Below are 22,299 nucleotides of genomic sequence, written 5' to 3' on the forward strand. Positions count from 1 at the left end.
GTTTCTAATCCAGCTTTTTTACTTGTTTTGTTCAGCAGTGTGGTTTATCTAGTGTCTGCCTTGCTGACAGGAAAGCCCTGAATTGCTTTCTAAAATGGTCTTTTCAAAGGTTTGTTTACAAATAATCTGACTCTTGGATTCCGTGAGGTTATATATCCAGTAATGGTTTCTAAATCTGTCTTAAGTCTTTTTATTAAAAAACAATAACAACAGCAACAGAAAAACAAGCAACGGTTTGGAGATGTGGCTCAGGGGTAGAGATCTTGCCTGGCATGTGTGAGGCCCTGGATTTGATACTCACCACTGGGGAAAACAAAAACAAACAAACAACAACAACAACAAAAACCCTACCCCAGGTAACCCTCATAATCACCCTAAAGCAGCTTCACTGAAGTTAGTTCTAGTTCAATAATCCATTCTTCAAGTTAAAGAAGTCACCAGAGTTGGGGCTTTATTAATCTAGATTCCATTACCCCACACAATAGAATGCTTATCAGATGCTGAACACCTCATCTGGAGAAGGTACCATATACTTCTTTACTTCAGCCAAATTCCAGTACAAACATCTTATCAGGGATCCTTTCTAATCCCACTGCCATCTATCTGTGATAGCTTGTGCCCACGGAGCACAGATGGATGATTAAAGTTGGTGATTGAGGGCAAGAAAAAGATGTTAAAAATAAATCCATCAAAATGAACTTCTAAGGAAACATGTGTCCAAAATGACACAATTCCTAAAGGGCTTCTTTCTGCAGTTCTTATCATTCCAAAACACCTAGTGAATACGGATTCTCCGCCATTTGGACCAGGCCTAGAGAACAAAAGCAGTAAAACCTCTGCCCTGGGGGTCTTCTCTCCTCATTTGGAAGGCAGTTGTGAAATAATTACATGAGGAGTACATTTAGATTAAAATTATTCTTTTTAACATGATCTGGGTGTGGCTTGTCTCTGACCTTATCTTGAACCGTCCTTCCTTCCCAGCCCAGGTCATTCCCATCCAGAGTCTCTTCTGCATCTGCTACTACCCTGTGCTTTGGCTTTATATCATCTTTTTTTTTTTTTTTTTTTTTTTGGTAGTAGGGATTGAACCCAGGGGCCCTTAACCACTGAGACACATCCCCAGCCTATTTTGTATTTTACTTTGAGACAGGGTCTCACTGAGTTGCTGAGGCTGGCCTTGACATGCAGTCCTCCTCTCAGCCTCCTGAGGTGCTGGATTACACACGTGCTCCGCCATGCCTGGCTCCGCATCACCTCTAATGGATCTTTCTTATTCGTGTCTCAGATCGAGACACGATAGAAACCTTTCTCTGTCCATCATCCAGTCACCCTGTAACAGTGGTCCACATTGCACTTTGAATATAGCCCTTCCTGCTCTGCCACTGTGACTTATTTTAAAAATAGACCTGTTTCTTTCTCTTCCTTTTCTCTTTTCTCATCTTGAAAAAACAGGATTACCTTTCTTCCCCATCCTAGGTAGAGTTAAATGTTCGCACACTCACCTCGGGAACGACGAATTCAGACTTGGGGATGGCACCAGAAGATCTCAGAAATGACTGTCTCCCAAATTAACAAGTGAATTACTACTCTGACAGAGAACAGGGGGGGGAGGGTAGCCTTTGATTCATCTCTTAAAACCCTCCTGTTCCCCATGACAGGCAGAATCACAGCCTCTGTGACAAGAGTCAGTCCCCTGTGTTTCTCCTTTGCTAACAAAGCAATAAAACTTCTTTTTCCTTTTTCTCAAAACAGTGTCCTTATTATTGGATTAGCATCAGGGACAAGGACCAAGCTTTTGTTTTTGTTTTTGGGTACTGGGGATTAAACTCAGGGGCACTTGACCACTGAGCCCCATCCCTAGCCCTGTTTTGTATTTTATTTAGAGACAGGGTCTCACTGAGTTGCCTTGGGGCTTGCTTTTGCTGAGGCTGGCTTGGAACTCACAATCTTCCTATCTGAGCCTCTGGGATTATAGATACGCACCACTATGCCTGGCTAAGGACCAATCTTTTGATAACAAACCTGTCTTAAGTCTTTTTTGTTATGAAGTTACTTTCTTTGTTTATATCAGCTCCACCTTTTACACACATACCGACCGCTCCAGCACCTGGAAAAATGCCTGGCGCATGGTAGGCAGGCAACACATTTTTAAAGAATGAAGAAATGAATGATTTTACAACAGACAAATCTGTATACTATGAGAATTTTAAAAGGGTAACCTGCCTAAGTAGGAGGTTGGGTAAGTGCTGGACATGTTAAATGTGTATGAAGTTTTTCTTCAAGTGGAATGGAAATACCTCAAAGAAAGGGAGTTTACTTTACATTAAAAAAAAATGGTTTTTTTAGTTGTTGACAGATCTTCATTTTATTTATTTAAATACAATGCTAAGAATCAAACCCAGTGCCTCACACATGTCAGACAAGTGCGCTACCACGGAGCCACAGCCTCAGCCCATTACTTTATGTTTTTATGAATTCTCTTCTGCCAGCACATAGCACTGTTTTGCTAAACTGAAGCTACTCGCCTTCAGAATCTGCAACAGGGGATCTGTAACTTTTGAGCACTTCTTACAGGTGAGCTTATCATCTTTTATATCTGTATCCTTTTTTTCAGTGAACCTCCTAGAATCATGTTCTGCTATGTATTTCCGCCTATGACAGTGAATGAAGGATGAAGTGATTTCCAAGAATACCTTTCCCCAAGCCTCTATGCCAAGAAGTTGATCAGCAAGAAGTTGGTACATAGTATGCTGCTCCTAGGAGATGATTAATACAATTATGGAAAGAATGAATTCTTCAGCCTAGTGCAGCCTGGATAATCAGAATGACACATTCACCATGAATGGCTCCTTTTTCTACATTTTAGTAACAGGTGAGGAATCCTGGGCTTTTGTATGGTTCTGCCCCAAAGCTGTTGAGTTACTCTGAAAATCCTCCAGACCTTCTGCTTCTGAGTTCCCCCATCTGTGAAATTATGTGCTGGGGGATGATATGCCAGGTCATGGGGATTCTGATTTTTTTACTCCAATATTATTGGCATTTGTAAACCTCAGGCAAATGCAACCACTCTGACCCTCAGTTTCATCATTTCTAAAGGGGAAAAAAATAAGTCCCCCACCTCCTAAGAAAGCTGCTGGGAATAGGGCACAAAATGTAGGCAGGTGCCCCAAAGCTCAGCAATCAAGATCAATAATATTTTAATACCATATTTTTAAGAAGTCAAAATTAATGCATAAAAATTTATGATGAAAAAAACTATCCACATTTTTCAATAAAGACAAGAACAGTAACAGTGCTGTGCCAAACCATACTGCAGCCTGAGGCAAAAAGAGAAAAGGATTAAATGAGATCATGCTTGTAAGGTACTTGGCACCAAGCCTTGCACATGGTAAGTCTACAGTTAAACATAAACCAGTATTATTGAATAATCTCCAATGTTTCTTCTTGTTCAAAAATTGCTTAGCTACCACTTGTCCCCACAATTTAGTCTTTTAAAAAATGGCAACTACTGAATTAATTTTAGGCAAAATTTCTGCAGAGTTGGCGCCATGCCTACCAGCCTTCTGTAAATATGTAGAATTAGTTCCAGGGGAAAATAAAATGAGTTAGACTCTAAACTTTTTTTATATGTGCTTAGGATGCAATTAAATACACTGAAGTTTTAACAGAATTTCAGAACAAAGTAGGTCTCAATACTGCCAACAGCACAGTGAAAGCTCAAATAGCCAGCAGTTGCTCATGAGCACCCAAGTTCCCATCCACCTGCTTAAGAAATGCTTGTTGAAATCCTGTTATGTTCCTCTGCTCTGAGCTAAATACTGGACCTGCAGAGATTAAAGAGATGCAGATTCTGCCCTTAGAGTATCTAATGTGGAGACAAAATTTGCCTGAAAACATGAGGGGTCCATATCGCATGTCAAAGCTATTTCCCGGGGAGAAAAAAAATGCAACTCATAGAACTTATAATGGGAAATTATTTCCATAAGAATTATTGTACAAGAAGATACATATTTTGAGCCACACCATCCAACACTTTTCATCCATTAACACTGACCCAAAACACATTTAAAAAACACTTAAGAGGCATTATGTAAATACTGAAGAAATAGTAGAAGGCCAAGTACCATCATTTGTACCTTTAAATGCTGACCCTTGGCTTGGTGGAGGAATAATGAGGACACAATAAGATGTTGTGAAAAATGCCATGGCCATAAACAGGGGAGTGATAATGAGGAAGAAGTGGGGAAGAGTCAAGATGGTCAAATCCACCTGCGTCTAAATCTGTGTCACCTCCACATACAGACTGAGGAGGAGAGATGCAGACTCGGGGCTTGTAGGAGCAATTTAGGAAGAGTCCAAGAGAAGTTTTCACTTCCTTTATAGTCTTCTTTAAAACAATACAGAAGAAATAAGCCTGTTTGGAAAGGCTACTACTACTGTAGGATTCCAACTGTAAGTCATTCTTGAAAAGGTAACACTAAGAAGACTGAGGAACATACTCGAGTTTTACATCCTAACTTTGCATGGTTGAAATTTATCTAAAAGAGACTGGGGTTGTGCTCAGTGGTCGGGTACTTGCCTGGTATGTGTGAGGCACTGGGTTTGACCCTCAACACTACATATAAATAAACAAATAAAATAAAGAGGTATTGTGCCCATCTACAACTAAAATCCAGTTCTATCATAAAGACTTTAAAGAAATGTGTCTAAAATATTTTCAGCCAATCTACATCTGTTTTTTATTTTTTCTTTTGGTACCAGATATTGAACCCAGGGATCCTTAACCACTGAACCATATCCCCAGATTTTTTTTTTTTTTTAATTTTGAGACAGGGTCTCACTAATTTGCTTAGGACCTTGCTAAATTGCTGAGGCTGGAAAAATTGTGCTCTATATGTATACTATGAATTGAAATGCATTCTGCTGTCACGTGTAACAAATTAGAATAAATCAATTTTAAAAAATAAAATGTTTTGCAAATCATATATAAAAATAAACTCTGCAGGGCTGGAGTTGTGACTCAGTAGTACAGTGCTCATCTCACACATGGAAGGCACTGGGTTCGATCCTCAGCACCTCATAAAAATAAAATAAAAGGTATTGTGTCCATCTACAGCATATATATGTATATATACATATATATATAGCAGATTTATATATATATACATATATATATAACAGATTTATATATATATATATATATATATAACTTCAACTTTTAATAAAAAAATAAAAATAGAAAAAATAAATTTCTGAGGTTGGCTTTGAATTCATAATCCTCCTGCCTCAGCCTCTGGAGCCACTGGGATTATAGTTGTGCACCAACATTCCCAACCACAGCCTACATCTCTTGAACACTAGTCATTTTACCAATGAAAACCACTTCTAATATTTATTATGCTAATTAACAGGATATTTGATACTGGTCAAGGATGACAGTAACAAGATCAATGGTTGCTAGTGGTTGCAGGGAGAGATGAACGGGCAGAGCACAGAACATTTTAGGGCAGTAAAACTCCTCTGTATGAAACGATCATGTTGGGTAGATGTCATTACAAAGCTGTCCAAACCTATAGAAGGTACAAAATCAAGAGTATCCCCTAATGTCAACTAAGGACTTTGGGTAATAATTGCATGTCACTGCAGGCTCATCACTTGCAACCAATGGACCCCTCTGGTAGGGGATTCGATAATGAAGGAAGCTGTTCACATGAAAAAAAGGAATGTGTGGGAAACCTCTGTACCTTCTTCTCCACAAATAAAAAACTGCTCCAAAAAAGAAAAAAAAAAATTGTGTGTTTTTTAGTACCAGGATTTGGACCCAGGGACACTTAACCACTGAGCCACATCCCCAGTCCTTTTTTTTTTTTTTGTATTTTTATTAGAGAGAGGGTCTCACTGATTTTCTTACAGCCTTGCTAAACTGCTGAGGCTGGCTTTGAACTCTCGATCCTCCTGCCTCAGCCTCCCAAGCTGCTGGGATTATAGACCTGTGCCACAGCACCTGGCAAGAGGAAAATCTTTTTAATAAAAGGAATAAAACAATGTATTGGAAGCATTCCAAGGCTGGTATAGGAGCATTGGGGTGAGACATCTGTTTTTCTGATAGATTTGGAATGCTGAACCTTACCTGACAGCTGTTTCCACTGTACTAAGAAAGATGTCTTCTTGGTGGGTCAAATTCTCCATTTTATGAGCAACACCTGTGTCTTGATGAGTGTAACTGATCTTAAATTATTCCAGTGGAGGGATGGTGGTCTAAATAAGCGATAGAAAGTTTTAAGCTACACCCTAGTGCCCAACAGTCTGATTGGGAATATGTTCCAGAGATGGACATTTGCACCTGTTTGTTTGAAAGACCACAATGCTGATGAATTTAACCACAGTAGCCTAGCTCTATTCATCCTTGACCAGTACCCAAGGTCATGTTAATTAGTATAATAAATATTAGAAGTGGGCTTTCAGCTGTAAAGTGGCTGGTTTTCAGGATATGTAGATTGGTTAAAATATTTTAGAGACATTTCTCAACCTTGCATGAAGAGGGCATAACACTTGAGTGTGCTTTTTATAGCCTCTGATGTTCAAAACGGCACCTGAGGCATGATTTTAAACTCATCCTACCTCTCTCCACAAACACATGATTCTGGTTGCCTGATGCTGGTTCTGAGGTTCACTGAATTGTGCCTTGAGAATGTGGGCATGGGCTGGGATTGTGGCTCAGTGGTAGAGCACTTGCCTAGCATGTGTGAGGCCCTGGGTTCAATCCTTAGCACCACATTAGAAAATAAAATAAAATAAAATAAAGGCATGGCGTCCATCTACAACTAAAAATAAATAAGTAAGTAAATAAATACAACTAAAAGTAAATAAGTAAATAAACAAATAAAAAGAATATGGGTGTGAACTGGGTGCAGTGGTGCATGCCTGTAATCCCAGAAGCTCAGGAGGCTGAGGCAGGAGGATTGCAAGTTCAAAGCCAGCCTTGGCAACAGCGAGGTGCTAAGCAACTCAGCGGGACCCTGTCTCTAAATAAAATACAAAATAGGGCTGGGGGTGTGGCTCAGTGTTTAAAAGAATGTGGGTGTGTCCATCTCAAGGGAAAGTTTCCTGCAAAGAATGGTCAGAGCACACAGAAGATCAGAGAGCTGAGGCTGAGCTGAAGTTGAGCTTGGAGGTCTTGTGACTGTTTTTGTACCTGTTTGCTGATAAATGCTTATTTGATAAATGTTTGTGTGATAGAATTTGATGCTGGACTTGCTTTTGTGGCCAGACTTTATAGCAACAAGACAAGGAAGAGGTAGTTTACACGGACTTACCTCCAAGTATGTATTCAACAATAAGTGAACAACTATTATGTTTCTTCTTGGAACATTCAGTCTGAAAAAAAAAAAAAAAACTAGTAGTTGTACTCAAACTTGATCCAGTTAGTTCACATTTTCCTGCTCGATCCTTCCAAGCCAGAGACATCCCATCAGAGAGACTGTTCAGACACCAAAGGTCATCATAAATCCCTTTGTCCTGAATTTTGTCAGTAGAAGAATCATGACTTATAGAAAAAAAAAATACAAGAATGCACTTGGGGTTTGAGAATTTGAGCTATTTTAAGGCTTCTAGGCTTTCCCAAATCCTTCTTGGGAAGGTCTTGCTTTATACACTAGTGCTCTGATCACACGCCCTCTTTGGCTCCCAGGGACAGCTGCTACCCAATGATATAACTGATGATTCAGGAACAGAAAAATGTGTTCCAGGTAAACCAACAATGTAATCGCAAAACAGACAGAAGAAGAGTGAGTTCATAAGGCAGCTCCTCTCGCTGCAATTCACTAAAGCAAGTGTTGTGAAAAAGATAAATACGTGGGACTTTAGAGGAGGGAACTGTTACTTAAGCTGAGAATGACAAAGAATATCTCCATGAAGAAGGTAACACGTAGTTGATCCTTAAAGAATGGCTGGGCTGATTCGCAGCTTCCATTCTCAGCAGTATTAGATCTGGGTTATGATGCTTGCTCCAGGAGGATGCTAACTCACAATAAGGGTGGAGGGCTAGGGAGGGTAGAAGTACTTTGTATAAGACAAAGAGGAATGAAGGAAAGGAAGGGGGGATGGGAATAGGAAAGAGAGTAGGATGAACAGGACTTTCCTGTGTTTATATACGAATGTTCATATATGAATACGAGACCACTGAAACTCCACATCATGTGAAACCAGAAGAACAGGAAGTTGTACTGGAAGTGTGTATAATATTTCAAAATACACTCTACTCTCAGGTATAACTAAAAAGAACAATTTTTTTTTTAAAAAAAAAAAAGTAGTTAGGGCTAGGATGCATGTCCATCCTTGTTTTCTCTTGTTAAATAAAGGTAGAAGACTGGGTACATTAGATCATACCTGTAGTTACAGTCACTTGGGAGGCAAACACGTTCAAGACAGTTACATATAAAACATAGTGCTCATTTCTCTTTGGAGGGGTAAAAAAAATCGAGATAGTGAGATGAGACGTGGATAGGATTATAATATACTTGTTAAGATGAGGCCAGCAGAAAGGGAATTAGGAGGTGTTGGGGAAAAAAAGACAAGGAATTAAAAAGCATGAGAAAGGCTTTTAGTTGCATATTAGCATGGTGGGATATTTTTGAGAAAATGGGATTTGCTAATAAGGGGTATAGAATTAATAAAGCCTTGGTAAGTGGCAGAGACATCACGCACCTTTTTTCTCCAAGCATCTGTAATAAGTCTAATGGAAGAGAGAAATCTATAAAATTCAGAAAAAAAATTGCAAAAGGAATGTGAGAAAAACAGGAGTGTGAATTGGCAGAAACTTTTCTGGAGAACTCGTTGGCAGTATCCATCAGGTCGGGCCATAGTAACCAACCATGACCCAATGACAGTGGCTTTAAAATGTGTTTCTTCCTCATTCAGTATTTGTGGCAGGTCAGCTGAGGTGTTGGTCCATATTGAAATCACTGCAGAACTCAAGCTACTAAGAAGCCACTCCCTGGAATGTCGAGGATCACTGTTGTAGAAGCTGACAGAGACTCTGGAAGTTTTCAATTTGGCAATAAAATGGTAAAGGTACACGTCCCTCATAAACATGATTTTTTGACTGAGTTTTGTGGCTTTTCTACTGGCAAGGGGACAAGGAGGTGCAGCTCTATGAGGCTCTGGAAGGCAGAAAACTGGAAATATTCTTAGAGCTGGGCAGATGCCTACCTTGAGCTATAACTATTAAAATCAAAACATCTATACCCATTGACTGAGCAAGGCCATTTGTGAGAATTCATCCTATGAAAATACTCCTATCAATACCCAGCCTTGAATGTTCAAGGATTTTCTCTTCAGCCTTCAAAATTTGAATTGAAAACTGGAATGACCATCAATAATGGAATTATTAAACAAATAATAAGGTACCAGTACTTTGGCATTCTATAATCATTACAAAGAATAAGATTGATATTGAAGATGAATTGACTCAAAAAATACCAAACTTATGCATAGAATGATACCATTTATCTTATATATTATGTTAAAATTAAGACTATATTTGCAATAGAGAAAGGATAAGAAATGTTCTTGATAATAGTACTAACATCTATTGTTTATTGAGCATTTAGCATGGTTAGACATTGTATTTCTAAATGTTAAATGCTTCATAAGCATGATTCTCACTTTACAGATGAAGAACTTAAGGCTCAGAGAAGTTCAGTGACTTGTCTAAGCTCACACAGATAAGCAGTTCTGCAGTTAGGATCTCAGTGTGTCTGAAAAATAGCTGCCACTGGGCCGTTGGATAAGTTTAATGGTGGGGCATAGGAAAAAAAGCTTTTACTGTCTGCTTTATGGGGTTTAATTAGCTTGTATTTATTTTTGTTTTTCTTGCAATAAGTATGTATTCCTTTTTGCAAAAATGATCTAAAAATAAAAATGGGAAGGGGAGGAAATAGGTTGGAGATAGCCATGCATACATAGAAAAAAAATCTACAAAAGTACCCAAACTCTATCCAAGTGCCTGAGTTCTAGCAGAAGGGGGAAGAAATCTTACATCAAATTCAGTGTCTAAAGCAAAAATGGGGCGGGTAGCCTGTTGAATACGCTGGGAGGAGGGGTCTTTCTTTGAGGCAGGGTGACCTGGCAAATGGCTCTCCAGTGAGTCTAGCAGCCTCCTGGGGAAACTGCAAAGGCCATCTTGAGAACCTTTTGGTAAATATTTAGGACGATGAATCACTGAAAACAAGCAGCAGGGTTCATAAGGAATAACTCATGTCAGGCAATTTGACAGCCCTTTAAAAAGAGAATTATTAGGGTGGTGAATAAAAGAGCCATTATGAGCCTCGGCATGTGGACTGCATCAGGACTGTCTCAGGAAGCCCTCCCATCTAATGTTTTTCAGTAGGCTGGTGCTGGGTACATGGGAGAAGATTGAGACCGGGAGATAGAAGACACTCATTTATGTATTCAAAGATGCAAAGTTGCACAAACAAGGACATTCATCGCAGCACTGTGTGTTATAGGGAGAATCTAGAAACCAGTTTAACATCACCAGTTGGGGATTAGTTAAAAGCATATTTGGGGCTGGGATTGTGGCTCTGTGGTAGAGCGCTCGCTTAGCACAGGTGGGGACCCGGGTTCGATTCTCAGCACCACATAGAAATAAAAGTATTGTGTTCTATCATCTACAAAAAAAAAAAAAAAAAAAAAGATTCATAGATTCACATTCTCTCTCTCTTTCTCTTTCTCTCTCTCCCTCCCCCCCTCCTTTAAAAAAAATATTTTTTAAAAAAGCATACTGGGCCAAGTGCTCATGTCTGTAATCCTAACCACTCAGGAGGCTGAGGCAGGAGGATTGCAAATTCAACACTGGCCTCTACAATTTAACTAGCCTCTGTCTCAAAATAAAAGATAAAAAGAACTGGGGATGTAGCTCCATGATAGAGTGACCCTGAATTCAATCCTGGGGACTAGGGGAAAAAGAAAAAAAAAAAGGAATATTCATGAATGGACTTACATGTAGCTTTAGCTTTTTCAGTCAAGGTTGGCAATCTATGACCCCTGGGCCAAATGTGCTCCAAGAATTGGGAATAATTTTTATTGTTTTAAATGATCAAGAAAAAAAATTAAAAGAATAATATCTCATGACAGGTGAAAATGTGTTGTGAAATTCCAATTCCCCCATCATTCAATGAAGTTCTGTAGTAACACAGCCTGCCTTTTCATCTCCGTGTTGTCCCTGGCAGCTCTCGGGCTGCCATGGCAGAGCTGAGTAGTTGTGGCAGGGACCTGAAGATCTGCCAAGCCTACAATATTTACTGTTGGGCCCCGGACAGAAAAAGTTTGCTGACCTCTGTCTCCAACAGATCATTAAATGAGATTATTAAGCAGAACGGTTTCATTCTGGTATCGAAGTGTCTTTAATTCCCCTTTTCATCCTGGCTCTTTCTCAGCTTTCTTTGAGCTTGTTTATTTGGTTATTTTTCTGTTTCTGTTAGTCTGTCTGCCTCTGCCTTTATGGCCATTGTGGATCTCACAATTGTGTGTTTTTTGGGGGGGCAGGGATCGTAGGTAGGAATTGAACCCAGCGGTGCTTACCCACAGAGCCACATCCCCAGCCCGTTTTTGATGCTGTTATTTCTGAGACAGGGTCTTGTTAAGATGCTGAGGGCCTCACTAGATTGATGAAGATGCTTTTGAATTTTTGATCCTCCTGCCTCAGCCTCCCAAGCCACTGGGATTTTAGGTGTGCACCATCATGCCTGGTTCATTCACTATTCTAAAAACAAAAAGTACGTATTTTTATTAGACAAGAAATATCTAGTCCTTGCAGGAAAAAAAGTTAAATTCTAAGGAAATACACCCCATGTCAGCCTCTGCTACTTGATTGGAAACTTGCTGAGGGCAAGGGACCATATTCATGTCTTGTCCCCTGCACTTAGCATAAGACCTGGCATATAGTAAATCCTTAGTAATATTTCTTTTTTGGGGGGGATGGGTACCAGGGACTGAACTCAGGGGCACTTGACCACTGAGCCACATCCCCAGCCCCATTTTGTATTTTATTTAGAGACAGGGTCTCACTGAGTTGCTTAGGGGCTTGCTTTTGCTGAGGCTGGCTTGGAACCTGAGATCCTCTTGCCTTCTGAGCCACTGAGATTATAGGCGTATGCCACCATGCCTGGCTCCTCAATAATACTTCTTAATGAACTAGTGCATGCTGTCTCTGTGTCTATGGTATCTTTTGCAATCTACTATTCTGCAGTGTGCTTTTTCTCTTCTTTCTTTCTTTCTTTCTTTCTTTCTTTTTTTTTTTTTTTTTTTTTTTTTTTTTTTTGGTATTGGGGATTTAATCCTGGGATGCTCTACCACAAAGTCACATTCCCAGCCATTTTTATAGTTTATTTTGAGACAGGGTCTTGCTAAGTTGCTGAGGCTATGCTCAAACTTCCTATCCCTCTACCTCTGTCTGCCCCACAGTTTGCTTTCTTGTATGTGCTAATAAACATAAACTAAAGGAAGTGTATGAGGAGAGAAAGCATTTTCCATTCTGGCCATGGAAAACACACCCTTTTGTGTAGTAGCCAGGGCTCTCTTAGTAACTGGCCTTCTGTACAGCTCAGATGTTGCCTCGGGCTAGTGGAGTGGATCACAGTCAGAAAACATTTTGTTAATCCTTTTTTGGGGTGACACACCAGCAGGGACACAGGAAACCTGGCATGGATCATTTACTAGGCCTTCTTACTTAGGATGGTAATTGTATTTCTGTGCCATGGGCCCAAATCTCGTTGCTCTCCTCCCTGTCTTCCTTCCTTGTTTCTATTTTTTAATTTTATTTTTAATGGATGCATAATAATTGAACATATTTATTGGGTACATTGTTAATTTTTTTTTTTTTTGGAGGGCTGGGGATTGAACTCAGGGCCTCATGCATGGTAGGCAAGTGCTCTACCACTGAGCTACATCCCCAACCCCCATCCTGATGTTTTGATGCATGTACGCATTGTGTACTAATCAAATCAGGATATTTGGCCCATCCATCACCTCATACATTTATCATTTATTTGTGGTGAGAACATTCAGACTCCTCACTATTTAGAAATATTTGATATGATATCATTAACCATAGTCACCCTGCTGTGCAATAGAACTCAATGACTTATTCTTGCTGTCGAACCATAGCTCTGTCTCGATCATTCATTCAGTCACTTCCTATCCCTCCCTGCCCTCCGCCCTCCTCCAGCCCTTGACAACCACTTTTCTACTCTTCCCTTCCATGAAATGAGCTTGGGCAGATTCCCTGACTCATCTCAACTCTTTGATCTGACTTCCCTTTCCTGCTTTTCTAAGACTTCATGCAAAAGTGGGAGTTAAGAACATTATGTTCCAAGTGATTAGCTCTGTGCATGGCACCTTTGGAACCTCAGATTTATGGGTGAAGTTGGGTAAGTTTCATGCCACCTATTTTTACAGATAAAGAAACTGGGGCACAAGAGAAATGAAACAGTTTGCCAAGGTCAAGGCCTGCTCCAGAAGCAGTGCTCCAAAGCGCTCTGCCAGGCTGTGTCTCTACTGCACACAGTTCTGCTCCCACAGCAGCACCATCTCCAGTTAGATCCGAGGGGTGGGAGAAGGAGGGGGTGGCTTACTGGCCTTTGTATTCTCAGTACCTGGCAGAAAGCCCAGGGCTAGGAGCAGATCCTGCCTGCCTGTTGACAAGGTGGATTAGAAGCACACTTTATGACACTTCCGCAGGCTTCCTCATGCAGCTGCTGTTGGTTGAATTCCCTCCAAACCTGGCTGAGGGTGGGATGGGGTACACTTGGTTAGAACTTTCCTGGAAAGCAACTTGGCAATGTTGTCCTCCAGCAAAATGTGCTAACCATTGGGCCAGAGCATTTTTATTTCTAGGAATTTGTCTTCAGGATTAAAAAAAAAAAATCACAGATGTGTGTGCAACAACGTATATACGATGATGTTTATTGCAGTGTTGGCTATCACAATGGAAAACTCGAAACCATCCTAATGCCTGACTATAAAGAATTGGTTAAATAGCTCACGGTACATTTCTCTGATGGAGCATTTTGCAACCAGGAGAATATCACTCTTCATGCATAAAGTGGTTACCCCTGGAGAAGAGGAGAATGTATCCAGAAGAAGACATGGAAAGCTCCAGCTGTGTTGGTAATGACTTCTTTCTTGAGCTGGGTGTTTATTATCTCATGCTTTCCTCCCTCCCCCCGGGGGCCTCATGCACACTAGACAAGCACACTACCACTGAGCTGCATCCCCAGTCCTATTATCTCATTCTTTATCCCTCTTGATATGTCTAAACTATTAAGTAATTAGGTGAAAAATGAAATTTTAAAAAATCGTGTTTAGAATACTTAGCGATGTGTCAAAATAATCATAAAATATTATTCCTAAGCAAACAGGTTGTAATAAATAGTATGAACAATGTCATGCCAATTTTCTAAATCAGAGCATGTATTTAGGTATGAAAGAAACCCATTAAACTTTAAATTGTGTTTATACTTGGACAGTGTGGTTTCAGGTGATTTCCATTTCTACAATCAAACAGTATTATTTTGCACAAAAAAAGTAATACTTTTTCACTTGTCGACTTTCATCTCTTACTACTTTCTGCTTTCTAAATTTCCTCAGCAAGAAACTCCAGAATGATTTTCCACTTGTCTCTTTCTTTGAATCTACCCATCCAGGGATTTGATTTGATTTGTTATTCACATTTTTTTAATCTTCTCCTTTGTTCCTGGCTATTCTTCACAAGATTTTAGACCTTATTTTTTGTCCTGTAGTGAATGCACTTGATCATGGGGTTATCCACACCCTGACCTGGTGATGTTGAAAACCCTGAGATGTCTTTTAGCCAATCTGAGTTTCTTTTTTTTTTAGCTCCTTGTGGATATAAGTCACAGGGTTTGGCAATAAATTGCTTGTGACAAGTCAAGAATGGTAATAAGCTGCAAATTGACTTTATAACTTCATGCTAGTGAGGTGCGTTGTGATGTGTCCCATCACATCCAAAAGGTGATTAAATATTAATGGACTGGAGTCCCTCACTGGGTGTGAATTCATGAAGGAGAAGAGTGTGTGCACAGGGTGGAGCAGGCAAACCTGACCAGTCTTGAATTCATTCTGATGGAGAGCAGGCTCAAGATATTGAGTGGTAGTGTGAGAGCTCATGACCTTGACCTTGGAGGGTTTCTTTAAGAAATCACAACTGGAAGAAAGACATCGAGGTGACAGGAAAGGCCCTGCCACTCCATTGGAAATTGAAATGGTTTCCTGAAGAAAGAGAAACAGCAGAAGACAAGTTCATTTGGAGTGTTTCAGCATATGTTCTGAATTTGGAAACATTGTACAGAAGGAAGGCAGGGAAACAAGATTTTTGCTGCATAGCTTAGGAAATGTGTGAGAAAGTGTTTATAATGGGAGGATTCAATTATAAGAGCTTTGTGTTCTTTTCTTATGACTATATCACTTTCCCTCCTAGGCCAGAAAGAGTGGATCAGAAAGTTCTGGATGAATGGATTAACGAACTGATCAAATCACCTTTGTGGAGGTTAATCTCCTGCCTCCTGTGTGAATTCATCAAGATGTTGGTGGTTGGAAGTGACAGAAACCCAATTCAGAAACAACTTAGGTAAAACCAGAAGGGACTTTATTGGCTGCTGTGATTGAAAAGGCCAGTGGGTAGTGCTGTGTCCGTCATGGCCGGAATCAAGGGCTCCCACAATGGGATCAGGAATCTGTCTTCTTCAGTCTCCTGGTTTTGCTTTCTCCTGAGTTGGCTTGATTCTTAGATGGACTCTCCCTTAATGTCAGCAAAACTGGCCTTGATAAAGTAAGTTAAGCAACTCAGCAAAAGCAGGTTTTTCTCAATAGCTCTAGGAAAAAGTCCAGCTCTGAGTCTCACGGGTCTGGTTACCTCATATGCCCACTTTGGCTCGGTCAGTGTGCACAGGGAAACGGAATGTGTTCTGTGCCCACCTTGAACTAAGGAGATGGTGTCAATTCCACTGAAATGACATCGACTACCACGGGGAATGGAGGGCTCTCAGAGACACATCGGGATATCATCCTTAGAAAGAGAAATAATAATGTAAGGGAGGTAATAATAATTCTGGATAGTCAAAAGCCTCAGACGTCCACACCCCACCAGATGTCCATGCTTCTGAAGATCAACATAAAGGCTACATCCAGAACTAGTTTGCTAACAACGCTACATAACACCAGAGTACACAAAGATTGCCTTAGTTGGGAAAAGAAGGTCACAACCCTTATTCTTTTCTGCTATAATTTATTCTACAATGACTAACTCTTTAGCCACGAATCTGTGACCAAGGGCTTATTACCATAGAAACTTCCTTTGAGGGGACAATTAGCATCTGTTGTTATCATTGGAATGTCATCATCTCATCAGGAGTTGCTAATAATGGTGCTCTTTTGGTTTTTCCATGCTTTCCTATGGATCTTCACATTGTAATCAGTTCCCGGAGGTCACGGCCCACATCAGCACACTACCAGGAAGCTAATTAGTGGCTTGTTAGATGTCTACTTGGTTCTCCCAATTCTCCTTCCGCTGTAACAGAGGCCCCTGAGGTGCACACGTAAAGAAAAAGCTAGTGAGGATGATTCTGGGTTTGGCAGCCCAAGAAATGCATTGTGGAGCTCCAATGTACTGGTCCAAAAGAGATCCTTATTCCATGTTGAGATTACATGCATCATGTGTGATAAGCAAGAATAAAACATTATAATAGGATTCCTTTATGATTTGCAAAACATTTGAATTTTTCTTCTTTATCAATGATAGCTGGATATAGCTAGCAGAGGTAATAAGCCCTTTTCCAAAATGATGTCAAGTGAGGAAGCACCAAAAATTAATGTTGGTGTTTTTCCAGGGCTGGCTTTTGGCTCCGTTGCCTCAGATTTGCTTGAGGTATCCTCTTGCAACTATTTGGTTGCAAGCCTCAAAAACCCACCAGTTAACTTGAGGAAAGAAAGATTTTTGTTGAAAAATATTTTGGCAAGTCGAATGAAAGTTTGTAGAATTGATTGGATCCTGAGGGAACCAGGTAGGTACCAAGGAAAGCCTGTGGTCAAAAAGTAGGTGTGGTTGAAAAAGAATGCCATGTTTTGAGCTGCATCAAAATGTCTTGGGAGAAGACATAAAATTGGCTCAGCTTAGGTCCCATGCCAATTTCTTATCTAGATTAATGGATGGTGGGGAGAGGGAGTTGGCCTCTATGGAAGTCAGTTCCTGGAATTTCCCTCCTACCAGGACCAAGCCCCGAGGGACAATTCTTACAAATAAAATTGTGTTGATTTTAGGTCACAGAATGAGTGATAAGCAGCTTGTAGGTAAAAAAAAGTGTGTATTATAGCTATAGTGTTTGTTGAAAATTCAGATGCTAGGCTCAGAACCAATGTTACTGAACCAGACTATCAGTATGAAAGGCCCTGGTGTTCTGTTTTTAATAAGTTCCAAAGGTGAGACTCGTACATGGCAAAGGCGAGAAAACACTGGACATGGTGGGGAAGAATATTATGTTAGTCAGGTTTCCATTACTATACCAAAATCCCTGAGAAAATTAACTTAAAAATAGAAAAGTTTTATTTTGACTTACAGTTTTGGAGATTCCAGTTATGTGGCTCTATTGCTTTTGAGACTGTGGCTACGTGTGCATCATTGTGAGGAGCATGTGGCAGAGCAACTGTTACTCTAATGGCAGCTGAGAAGCAAAGGCATAAAGATGAGGAATCAGGTCCTAATATCTCCTTCAAGGGCATGCCCTCAAATGACCAGGAGATTTCCAACTAGGTGTCATCTATTAACGATTCCACCACCTTCCTATAGCATCCGTGGGCTAGAGACCAAGTCTTTAAGACATGGGCCTTTGTGAGACTTTTATCCAAACCATAGTAGATGTAAATATATTCATCTATGAAAAAAATTATAAAAACATTTATATATCTCTGAGTAAGGGTATTAACTGCTGAAACATTAACTTGCATGGGTTAGCAAAAAAGAAAAAGGAAAGGGAAAAGTTAGTAGAGTTAGTAGCCAAAGGTTAGTAGAGTTAGTAGCCAAAGTTCTAAATATGGATTCCCTCTTCCTTCCAGAATTTTCTCAGGAGCATGAAGGACCTATTTCTTTTGAAACATTTAAAAACTGCAGGAATTTCTTGAATTATTTCAATGTCAATTGCTGCGATATCTGCAATCAATTCATGATATTATGGGATAGACTCATTGACAGTTGAAGGGCGTTTCATATTCACTTACATTCACATTCATATTCAGTTACTCAAAAGGTAGTAGAGTTTAATGGTGAATAATATTTTGGGGGGGATGAGGAGGAGACTGGGGATTGAACTCAGGGCACTCAACCACTGGGCAACTCAAGCCACATCCCCAGCACTATTTTTTATTTTATTTAGAGACAGGATCTCACTGTGTTGCTTAGCCTCTTGCTTTTGCTGAAGCTGACTTTGAATTCAAAACCTTCCTGTCTAAGCCTCCCAAGCCCCTGGAATTACAGGTGAGTGCTACCAAGCCTGGCTAGTTTTGGTTTTGAAATCAGACAGAATTAGATTCAAGTAGGTCTCTGCTAGTTAGTCTGGGGATCATGAACAAGTTACTTATCATCTCTATGACTCAATTTTTTTTCATATGTTAAGCAGAACTAGTAATACTGACTTCCAATGGTTGTTACATGAGACCTAAAATGAGATCACAGATGTGAAATTGTGTTAGTCAGCTATTCGTCACAGTGACAAAATACCCAACATAGGTGACTTAAAAGGAGGAGAGATTTGTTTTTGTTCATGGTTTCAGAGGTTTCTGGTGGCTCCATTGATTCTGGGCCTGTGGGAAGGTGGAGCATCATGTCGGAGAGAGTGGGGTGGAGGAAACCTGCTTACCTCATGGCATCTGAGAAGCACAGAGAGAAAAAGACCCAAGATGTCCAAAATCCTAAGCATATGCCCCCAAAGACCTACTCCGTCAGCAAGGTCCCACCTCCTACAGTTTCCACCACCTCCCAATAGTCTATTTAAATTATGAATCCCTCAATGGATTAATCCACTGATGAGGTCAGAGACCTTATGATCCAATCATTTCCTATAAGCCTCACCTTTTAACAAACCTACAACACATGAGCTAGTGGGGGTCATCTAGATCCAACTGTAATGATAATTCCTAGTACAATTCCTGACATGTGGTCAGTGGTAATTAAATAGTAGCTACTGTGATCAAATATCACTTCATATCTTTATACACTCAACAAGTGGACTACTACTCAACAAGAAAGTAGTACGTACCTAATAAATTAAAAACTAAATACCTAAACAAAAAAAAAAAAAGAGAAAAAGAAAAAGGAATGAACTATGGAACACACAACACGAATGGATATCAAAATAATGATGTCAGTGAAATAAGTCAGCTCCAAAGAATATATACTGTGTTATTCTATTAACATAAAATTGTCAAAAATATAAATTTAGATGAATAGAAAGTAGATCTGTGCTTGCCTAAGCATGGAGGTATTCAGAGGGATTAAAAAACATAAGGGAAATTTTTTGGGGCAATGAAATCATTTATATTTATTATGATGATGATCTCACAGTTGAATATGTATGTTAAAATGTATTAAATTGTATACTTTAGACACATGGATTTAGTGTAATAAATTTCAGCTCAATAGAATGATTCTCTTAAGTAAGAAGAACATTGGATTAGGAATCACAAGATGAGGTTGCCATCTTGACTCCTATACAAAGACAGCTGTGCCCTTGGATAAGTCTTGGACAGGCCTTTTTTATCACTATGTATCTTTATACACTCATTTTGGGGGAGGGGGTACCGGGAATTGAACTCAGGGATACTCGACCACAGAGCCACATCCCTAGCCCTATTTTGTATTTTATTAGATAGTGTCTTACTGAATTGCTTAGGGCCTCACTAACTTGCTGAGGCTAGCTTTGAACTTGCAATGCTCCTTCCTCAGCCCCCCAAGCAGCTGGGATGTCAGGCGTGCACCACTGTGCCCGGATCATTCTTTCATTTTTAAATAAAAAGTGATAGATTATGTTATGTCTAAGGTCTCACCCATGTGAAAAGTTTTGACTATATAATGTCTTTTTCAGCCAATAGGTAACTTAGCAAGATATCAGTTTCTTCAATTGATCTCCTAACTCAATAGTAGTTTTTTTTTTTCCCTGTGTATAATCGATTTACTGAAATCTCAGCTCTCCAACACAATAGACCAATAGAATGAACTTTTTTTATTTTTTCTTTTCTTTTTTTTTAGCTTTGAAAAGAGATCAATATAAGCCCAAGGTCTTCATGTTAAGTCTGTTATCAGGACCTGCAGATTCATAAGCTACATTGGGATGAAGGACGCAGGTTAATGATGCTTCCTGAAGGTGCGACTCAAAAAAGACACGTGCTCACCTTTCCTTCAGTCAGACTTCACAGATTGCGCAGCAGCTAGATGAGCTCACACACTGTCTCTGCTGCTAAACCTTCTTGGCGCCCCTCTGGGACCAAGACCCTTCTCCTGAAACCTAGAAGCACTTTGCCCTGTTATAATGGTCCTAGTATGATTTTGGGATATGAAACTTTCCATGTTCCTTTCCTTTAAAGTGGATTAGAGGAGCTATTTCATGCAAAATATTTAGAATAGTTCCTGGCACAAAGTCAGTCCTCTAATAAATGTCAATTGCAATTGTTCTAATTAATAAAGTCACAGGGTAATACGACTATTTAGGCCCACGTGTAGTTTCCTTGTGGCACAGGTGACTACTTGGGATTCATCTCTGTGTCTGCGGGGGCTGAACACATAGTAGGTATGGGACAATTTTTTGAACAGAGGCACACTGATGACTGATAACAAATAGAGGGACTCAGGATGTTAATTTCTTCATTGGACACACAGCCTCTGTACAAGTCTTGCTGACTGCAAAGGAAATGTCACCAACTGTCAGAGATACAGCAACACATTGCTCAAACATATGTGCCGGGGAAGCTAGAAACTTGTTATTGTATGTGTGAGAAATCCATAACCAACATGTCAAAGAAATGCTCTCGATTCTTCACTGGACCCCAAGAATGTCTTTCTATACATTTTATTCTCCTGTGAGTACGCTTATCAGTACGCTTATCAGACAGTACGCTTATCAGTATGCTTCTTTGGGGCAAGGTCATTAGGCACAGTTAGGACTCCAACTGGGTAGTTTCCCTACCTACCGCTGTGCTGTCTCACTTGTTCCCAAGGGGACTTGTTCTTCCCCCAGGATTGAGTCATTCACTTTGAAGCATCAACACATTCACTTGAAGACTCCCTGAAACAGGCTTCTAGCCCAAAGATTTCAGAGGCACACAAGAGAAGCGAGTATGTTTTTTTACTTCCCACAATCAGATAAGCTTCCAGCTGGGAAAAGGGGAACACTATTCAAACTGAAAGCCAACTCAGGTTGGCTCATTTGGGGGTGCTAAGCAGGGAAAACCTCTAACCACCATCGGCCAGCCCTTCTGCTACGTCTCCAGCTTGAGCTGATAGTTGTAGTTGTCCTGGAACAGATTCTACGTTCGCACCTCTACCAACCCATTACTTGTCAGTAACCCTCCTATTTCTACTCTAGGAGGTCATTTGAACCCTTCAAATAAACAAACCGAAACAAGGACACTTTGGGGGCTGATGTTGGCACATTAATGAAGCCCTGTTCCAAGTGAGATGGCAGAGAACATTCTGGAATTAACTCAATGGAGTCATGTTAGTGGGACATATTACCTTGTTTGTCAACAACTCTGAATCAGGCTGCATGGGTTCTAATCCTAATTCTACCATTTTCTAATTCTATGATCTTTTCTCTCAACTTGTTTTTGCCATCATTACAGTGATAATTTTATTAAGCCATAAGTATCAGAAATGCAGACTCTGGCTTAAGCAGGAACAGTTTGTTTGTTTATTTGTTTGTTTAGGGTAGCAGGGACTTATAGGTTTTAAGGCAGTGTGGAAGAAGGACTACCCAAAGGGTCTCCTGGCCAGAGGAGTCTGGTTTAAATGCCACTTTCAGTCTCCTTTCCTTCTGCCCAATATCCAGATTCCAGCAGGGAGCAGGTTTGGCCTCACCACTTATACATCTTGAACTTCACTAGGGCAGGTGAGGAGTTGGTGGAACAGTCTCTACTAGGGAGTATCATACAGGAAGGATAATGCACAAGGGAAAACAGTGAGATAAGAATTGTGGGTTCTGGGCGGGGATTATCACTCGGTTTGTAGAGTGCTTG

Source organism: Ictidomys tridecemlineatus (assembly GCF_052094955.1).
Source record: "Ictidomys tridecemlineatus isolate mIctTri1 chromosome 5 unlocalized genomic scaffold, mIctTri1.hap1 SUPER_5_unloc_3, whole genome shotgun sequence".
NCBI classification, from domain to species: Eukaryota; Metazoa; Chordata; class Mammalia; order Rodentia; family Sciuridae; genus Ictidomys; species Ictidomys tridecemlineatus.